Below are 8,517 nucleotides of genomic sequence, written 5' to 3'. Positions count from 1 at the left end.
TACAGCTAAAAAAGTTAGTTAGAGACAATGAAGTCTTTAAAACCAAATAAAGAGAATATCTTACCCAGAATTTTAATCCTTTTAGGACAGATAAATCATAACACATGCTATACCTTTGTGATCCTTCACTCACAGCTTGCTTCCTTCAGCACGTAGCACATATTTGTTGTGGCTACGATAAGCACTCCTTGGAGCAGAGCCTGAATTTACCTCTGTTCTGTTTTCAGCCAACTCACAGGACATCCTGTGATCTATCCTTCTATTTTAACAGAGTTTATGGTGAACATGACTGAGAGACAATGCAACTGAAGAATACCTGGAAAGCTGCAAAATGCCTGGATATTTTTCCTATTAAAATTTCAGCAGACATAAAAAATATCTGGATATATGGATAATAAAAACTTAATTCCTGCAAGAAATGTCCTTGGATACATTCAAGACCTTGATAGATAGTGACACTGTGTGCTCATGCATGCAGAAAGAAGCTGGGCTGAGCAGTGGGTTCCCCCTTCAGTCATTGTCCAGGATTTCTGCGTAAGTCATGAAAGCATCAAATACCTGGCAGGCAGCAGGAAGGCCAGCAGTACAGGTCACATCTATGAAAGTATGCACAGATTATGTATGTGTATATGTATATATATAAAAGTACGTAACACTGTTTCAGACTTCAAAACTGAAACCAATTTTTGAAAGTGAATGGCAAGAGAAGAGGCAATGAAGAAAACAGATTAAACACAACATTCCCCAAATGCCACATTATGTCCACTGTTATTTATATGTTATGGTGGGTCTATAAAGCTAGAAATATTATACCCTTGGTATGCTTATCAAAAGCCCCATGCAGACAATGATTGTTCAGATACATAGTTTAGTAGTTTGGAGGCTGTGCTACATGTGATGACATGGAAATCTCCAGCAATATTACCAGGCTGTGGCATCCTTCTGTCTTTTTTCTCTTTTTCTGATGCTGACAACAAAACAGACATGTTTACTTTGCCTTTCCCTTCAGCTATTACCTGATCCCTGATCCTGGCAGGAGTTTGCACAGTGCAGAAGGCACAGCTCTTGCGACAAGGAGCAGGAGCACATTGATTGTGCTTTGAGTAACACATTATGAAGCTATGTGAGAACCATGGCCTTATCTATGAGAGAAGGAGTCAAATACAGCTGCTAAAGTCCTAAAAAAGTAATTACTAAATACTTTTTGTTCTGAAAAGCTGATCTAACCTGTACAAGTGCTACCAATGCTTCATTTCAGTATTGCCAACAGCCACAACTATATCCTGCCCAACAGTGCATTACCATTATTTAAATAATTATTCGAAGAGGAATACGTGCAGGGCATATCTCAGCATTTCAAGAAAAGAAGTTCTTTGCTGTGGAGTTCTCCTGTAATCAACTTTCTTCTGGTTTGTCAAAACAACGGGATGGGCTGCAGTGAGGGCTCCAGGACACAGCTTCCAGCTACCAAGGTTATTCCCGAGAGCATCTCTCTGTCTCTGCTTGTCTGGAAATAGGGAAAGGAATGAAGGACATGGACCTTATTGTGATCCTTGTGGCCATGCTGCACACTGATGTGTACCAGACATTATTGTTGAGGGAAGGGCAAAGACACGCTCCATCTGCCTAAGGAACATCCAACCCATGTTTGTCATGAGAAAGGACAGGTGCTATGAAGAGGAAGCTCCTTTCCAGCATTACTGTGCTCTGAGGGAGTGAAAGAGTGGGAAAAGGAAACAACTGGGGGCCTGAGACATGAGGTTATTGTTACTGCTGTTGACCTTGGTATGTCTGTATCCCTGCTCCTAATACATTCTCATTGGAAAGCTGCATCTCCACAAAAATCAGAGTTAATGGGCTGCTGATAGGCCTTGTTTTTCTTTATTTCCTCACTTATCTTTACTGGCCACTCATTTGCACACTTCCTATACTCTGAACAAATGCTTTTCAGGGTGGATAACATCCAACTATGACAAAAGCTTTCAACAGCCGTCTCATGTCCCAGCTAAATAACTCAGTCTGGAGCACAAAGACCACAGAACGAAGTGCCAGTAACAATTACATGCAACCTTTCCCAAATAACTGCCATAACATTCACAGCTACCCCTTGCCAAGTAACTGGAGTGAACAGCGGTGCACCGCAGCTCTTTGGGAGATAAGCAAGAGTCCCACAGTCCACACTGGCAGACTGCAGAAGAGCAAACCACTGCTTGTTCCTGGATTTTGTACCATACTCATGTACCAGTGACGCAGCATCATTATGGGTTTGGATAACTGAAGAGTTTTCTGTGTTAACACTGTCCGTGACACCTTCCTCAGTTAGTCACAGGAGTTTGAAGAATACAGTGTTTCTTTCACCCTTTTTTTTTTTCCAATTCAAATAACAGCAGCCAAACTTTTATGCCAGAAGATTAAATGTTTGAGAATTAATTCCCGAGGTCTTTTTCTAATTTCAGTATGAACAATGCAGCCAAAGTTGTGTGAGAGTCTTGAAAGATGGCCAATTTGCTCATGTGCCATATTTTAATAACAGCCTAAACCTGTTGGTGTAATATTTCCTTGAAAGTGGCAGCTAAAAACATCTTCTGAAAAAATCTTGATACAAATCTGTAAACAATACAAAAAAATTCTTAAACATTTGTGAGAGGGAAAGGGACTGAATTCATTCTACTGTAGAGGCAGCTTAATACAATCATGTATTAGAAACAGAAGAAAAACACAGCCTAACTTTTAAAGTATAGCATAGGAAGTAGTGCAAGTTCATCATCAGTGAAGTAATATAAATTAATTAAATTAATCTTCTGAATCATGTAACTTAAGAAAATGAAGCAGCAAAGAATTCATGAGGTTTTTGATCTCTCCAGTGGAGGGAGTCTGATTTAGTCATCTGCTCTGTGAGACTTTCCAGCCAAAAGTCCTTCTAATGCAGCACCTCACTTAAAACCGTTGTTAATCAGCATAGGTAAACTGATGGAAATTGCTCTTCTCCTGTTCCAGCATGAGAGATTCATGGAGAAGAGTAAAGTTACCATTCGGAAGTAATCACCTTCCTTCTGTTACCAGCCTCTTGTTTCTCCCAGTAATTCCAATAGTCTTCCTAAAATAAAATGTATAGCCAAAATAGAGCTGCCTGTCAAGTTTTTAGCTCAGTAATATTACTGCTTTCTTATACAGCAAAGGAGTTGCATGTATTGGTAATGCTTCACCCTTGAGAACCTGTGCATCTAATTTTCAAAAACAACTTGTTCCCAACTTTCGTTTTAATGCTGCTTGGATTTGCTTCCTTGTAGTGAATGTTCTACTGTGATTACGGGAAGATGGAGATTGAATCCCAGTGGTTTTTTGAAAGCGTTGAAGGCATTTTTCATGTATGTGCTTCAGGACAATGCAAAAATTGTTCAACTGTCTACTTCTCTGTCTGAGTTTCCTTGAAGTTTAATCTCAGTTTGGATTTCCTGAGAGCGTGATGATTATTCCTATGATAATTATATAAAAATGGAATATTTTGTTCTTTAATGACTGGTGTATACACAATCTCACCTGTGACTTAATATTACTTTGTATTAGAGGACTTGAGTTTTTACAATGAAAGAATTTTTATGTATACAGTCTAAATAAATATATTGAAGAAAAATTTTGCACTTCAATGGCTCTTTGGAGATACATACTGTGAACTATGTTCCTGCACATTGTTGGGATAGGTTTTGTAGCTCTGGTTGCTCTTTGGTGCTTTGGAGCAGTGTGAAACAGTGAGCACCCAGCACCTGTGATTATCAGTGATTTCTTGCAGTGCCAGGCCAAGTAAGGGCCAGCACTGAGGCTCAGAGACCTTGGAAGTGATGAAGAAAACAGATCTTAGTAGCTGCAGGAAGCTCAGCTTTGCACTTGGGCAGGTGGACACTTGTTTCTGACACTTGTAAGAAATGGAAACTTCTATACGAAGGGCCAAAATCACCAACTCCATGTCTTTCAGAAGAGCAAATAACATTAATTACAGCAGAAACAGAGTCTGAGAAACAGATATTTTCTTTCCATCCTTTCTTTCCCAATTCCTTCCATCCTTCCACCCTTCCTCTCACCACTATTCACACTCGATGGCTACATCCCCATTGAGTAAATAAACCAAGAGCACGGCATGATTTCCATCACCTGTTCCATTCTGGCAGTTAGCAGCATGGAGGCCAGCCCTGCAGAAGGAGCTGCCTGTCTGGGAGGGCAGTCTGGGTGCAGTCACTAGGGGCTGTGGAGGAAGGGAGTGGAGATGTATGGATACAAGATAAACCAGGATGCTTTGCCGTAACAATATTGAATAGCCTTGGGCATCTTTAATTTAGTAGTGTAAATGTAGCTATTGAGACTAGAAGGTACATAAAGAGGTAATTTTATATGGGATTAAGAAATAAAGTCAGCTGAATGGGAAGCAGAGTCTGTGAAAGGGTAAGTTCGTCTCAGTGAGAAATGGGAGAATACAACTATTATACATTCCCTGGAGGTAGCTAGCGCATGAGATTTCACTGATTTTTAATTTAATGCGATGTTTAAAGGTCTATATTGTTATTTAGATCAAAGAGGTTTTTATCCAAAAAGATTACATTTCATTAAAGAATTCTTATTTAATTTTTACCCCAAGTAACTATTAAATTCATTTGTATCATAGTTTTCTCTGGATGTTGAAGGCAAGTACACTATGTCATTTGCACTTAATGAAATGCTTGAAAGCAAAATTTAGTTCATAAATGAGGAAAAGGGGAGAGAAGTGACTGAATTATTTCTTAGTGAGTAGTTTGCTCTGAGAGAAAAAGTTTGCTGAAGCTAAGAAGCATGATGACGGCCGAAAATTAATTCCGGCACATGAAAAAATAAAGCATATTGCACAGTGCTTAAGCTAATTGCAATCACTAAGTTAAAACCCGTTCTGGCTTTCAGACTAGCCCAGACCAGTTGCTCCACTCTGTATTTACATTCTGCAAAGAAAAGCTGTGCAATACCTGCTCCAGCAAGCACTCAGACAGAATCCGTGTGCTAAGTTCAGTTCTTTGCTTCCAGCTTGTGGCATAGCGATATGTTTTTTGACAAGGATTATGCTCCATTTTGGAGGACAAAACATCCATCACTCAACAGCACATAAGCTGTGCAGTTAAGAAGCTTTGTAATTAAGAACCCTTGCAATTGCATTCCATAATTTATTCATAGTATCAATTACAGAATTCCTGGTAGAGGAAGTCAAACTAATTATATTTTTAAAAATTTAAATTAGTTTCTTCTGTTCAATTAAGGCAAGCCAGAAACTCTTTGGGGTACCCACACTGCCAATGGCAAATTATAATAGCTTTGCTACAGGATGATCTGATGCAGCAGCCAGTGGAAGAATGCTCTTTGCAAAACAAAAAGTCCTCTAAATCCATGTTAGCCAATTTGGCCTCAGGGAGTGATTGCTTAGCCTGCTTTTTTCCTGTAAAACACTAAATTCTGAAACTTTTAGAAACAAAACCCAAGAGCAGTATATCTCTTTCAGGATGATGAATGACCTCTGTATCCTGGATGCATAAACACAGTGATGGCTGGTAAGGTGTAGTCAGATGAGGTGTAGTCAGGGACATTCACTTTAGATACCAGCAACCCTATGTGGCTGCTGGGTCCTCCTCACTGATGCCTAAGGAGTAGGGAACAACCTTTTCCTTAAGACAGGCCCCTAGAACACATGAACTGAGGGAATGGATTCATCCTTGCATTCCCGGAGTGTAACCTAGTTGTGCGTTGATGTCCGCTCATGCAAAGCAGGTCTCTGCTGTGACTTTATAAAGCCAGTGATGGCTCAGGGCTGAATTGGTGGAGCCCATTTCACACCCCACATCACTGCTTCTCTCCCAAATGACCTGGCCCCCTTTCTTTCCCCTGTGCCAAGGACATACGATGGCATTTAAGCTTTCATCTGAAAGGAAAACTATTCTACTTACATTAGTTATTCAAAAGAAAAACAGATAGATTGCAGGGAGAATGGTGCTACCAGGAGCACTGCTGGTAGAGAGTATTGTGGGCATTTGGTGATGTAATTTCAAGTATCAGATAAAAAAAATGCTCAGTATGGCCTTCACTTGAGCCTGTTCATGCCCTGATAAAAGAGCAGTGGGCCCCAAGAACCCATCCCAGTAGTTATTACAGGACATTCCTTCACATATCCCACACAGTGAGCTGCAGCTTGCTGCATTATAAATCCAGCTGTATTTTTAGGTGCATTAGCAGTCGCCTGACTACAACTGAGACTGGTCAGAGGTCAGAGATTTGGTAAAGATTTTTTTATTCCTCCTTTCTCCTAACAACTATAAACTAATTTTCCAGATATTTCACCCAAAACCTCAGAGCTTTAACCTTCATCTCACAATTTGAAGGGCTGATTCCTTTCAGGGAATTTTCCAAGAGAATTAGTACACTGCCAAGCAGTTCACTGTATTTCCTGGTTGCCAAGTGAGTACAATACCAGATCAAGCAAAACCAACACCTTGTCTTTGATCCATTCCTCACAATACATCAGTGATGTTTGTCAGAAATTCCTAGTCTCCAGATCATTGTGTGGATGGCCAGGAAGTGAGATTCAGGCAGGAGGGTGGCTTATTTCTGCACAAAAGCAAGACTGGAGGCTACATGGTTAAAAGTTCTTGTATCCATCAGTAAGCCAACAAGGCTTTATTGTCTTCATCATATTTTCAGTTTAAGTTATGCAACTGTAGTCCAGTCATGGAAAGTGTGGTTTCTCCCAAGGATGAATTTATTCAGTTCTGGGAGTAATGAAAATTGTGCAAAATCACTCCAGTCTTCAGGCCACTGTTGTAAGGGAAATTTGGTGGGAAAGTTGTTGTAAATAAAAGTACCCCAAACAACAGTGTCTTTCCCGCATCATCATTTAGAGATTCAAAATACGTTATGAAATCACAACATAAATAAGAAAAACCTCTTATGATTCTTGAAATCTCTCTTTAACACTTTGAAGTCCCAAACAATTTGAAGAGTTTCATTGTGTTTGTGCTAGAAATGAGGAAAAAAACTGCAGGCAATTCCCTTCCATGTTCAGGCAGATGGTGCATTTTCTGAAAATAAGAAATGGAAGAATTTTTTCAAAGTAGTCATGCTTCAGATACTACAGTCACAATTTCTCCCAAGGGAAAACACCAGAGGGAAACAAAGATGTCGTAAGTATTTTGTCTTCTCTACCACTCTTTGAGAAAGGAAGGAGTAAGCACTTAATTTTATGTTTCATTTCATGCAATTAATTGAAGCTAATGATATTAAACTCACTGCCAGCAGTGTTTCAGCATGCCTGTGCTCATTTGAACCCCACACTTATGAGGCTGGATGTATGGTTTTGTTATGGTTTCCGGGCCCTGAAATAAGACAAAAATATGTAGTTTGTAAAAAAAAAAAAAGAGGTAAAAGAGGTTTAAATTTAAATTTTAGTCTTTTAAATATCTCTTCATAGCAAAACATACAGAGTTTGAGTTGTCTTTTATCTTTAGTCAGTCAGATGTAAAGTCTTCTACCAGTTGGGTCAAATATCTTGTCTCTCAGATATAGCATGTGTAACTAGGACTTGAGTAAATATTTTGTTTTCCAATTGAAAAAAAACGAGTATAAACACAACATATGGGGACTGTAATTGGACATGTCAACATGTCATTTCAGCTTCTAATTTCATCTCCAAAGTGTTAAAAACACCTGAGCAGCAATTTTCAACAATGGACTTCAGGTGTCAAGAGAAGGCCATAGCACTTAAACTTACTCATAACAGTTGTGAGTAAGTCCACAGCAATCCTTGAATGACTCTTACTGTATGGGGAAGTGCCTTGACAAAAGGTGAAGCAAAGGAGAGGTGAGACCATGCAATTATAGTGCTCTATCTTTGATCTATGTGGAAAGGAATGCCTCTGAGCTACAGACAAAGTTCTTGTATAAAACATGATTAGGCTTGAATTTAAGAGATATCAAGAAGCTCATTAAAGCTTCAAAATGTCTTTACTGAAGGTGTTTTATGCTGTAAGCTTTAACCTAAATGCATGCATAAGCTCAATTTTAAGTCTATGAGCAGTTTCTTTGAAATGAATTGAGCTGCTCCTAGACTTGGATCAGCATACAATGAAATGCATGAGGAGAATGCAAGGATAAAGTAAATTTTACAGTAGCTGCTTTTCAGCTATTTCCTAACGTTGGTTGAAGAAAAAAGACATTTATTTGCATTAAGTTATGTTTTTTTTGCTTGTATACCAAGTGGTGTAGCAAAGTCATTTGTTTGAGTTATACTCAGAGCTTGCATGGCAATAAAAGGAATTATAAAAGTTAATCTATTCTGCAACATTCTTAGAGAGGAAAGGAAGATGGATTTCATTATTATATAGCAAACCTGATAATATCTGGAAAAACAATTACTGTAAATCAACATGAATGTCTACATTTAAAGCACAAACCCTGGAAACAAAATTGTCTCCCACTTAATTTTTTTTTTTTTTTTTTTTTTTTGGGCCGTTT

At 38.9% G+C, this 8,517-nt stretch overlaps 1 long non-coding RNA gene across 1 annotated transcript; it reads right to left on the bottom strand.

The window, feature by feature from the left end:
* Positions 1–6,993: 6,993 nt before the first annotated feature.
* Positions 6,994–7,790, bottom strand: LOC122189238. The gene is made up of 3 exons (XR_006181755.1): positions 7,775–7,790; positions 7,294–7,379; positions 6,994–7,085 (listed from the first exon to the last, which is right to left on the bottom strand). It is a non-coding gene; the product is annotated as an uncharacterized LOC122189238 (long non-coding RNA).
* Positions 7,791–8,517: the final 727 nt, after the last annotated feature.

The sequence above is a fragment of the Lagopus leucura genome, unplaced genomic scaffold (assembly GCF_019238085.1).
Source record: "Lagopus leucura isolate 7727_CA_CO unplaced genomic scaffold, USGS_WTPT01 Super-Scaffold_100157, whole genome shotgun sequence".
In the NCBI taxonomy this organism is placed as follows: domain Eukaryota; kingdom Metazoa; phylum Chordata; class Aves; order Galliformes; family Phasianidae; genus Lagopus; species Lagopus leucura.
Note: the sequence above shows the minus strand (reverse complement) of the source record. Positions and strands in the feature narration are given on the sequence as shown.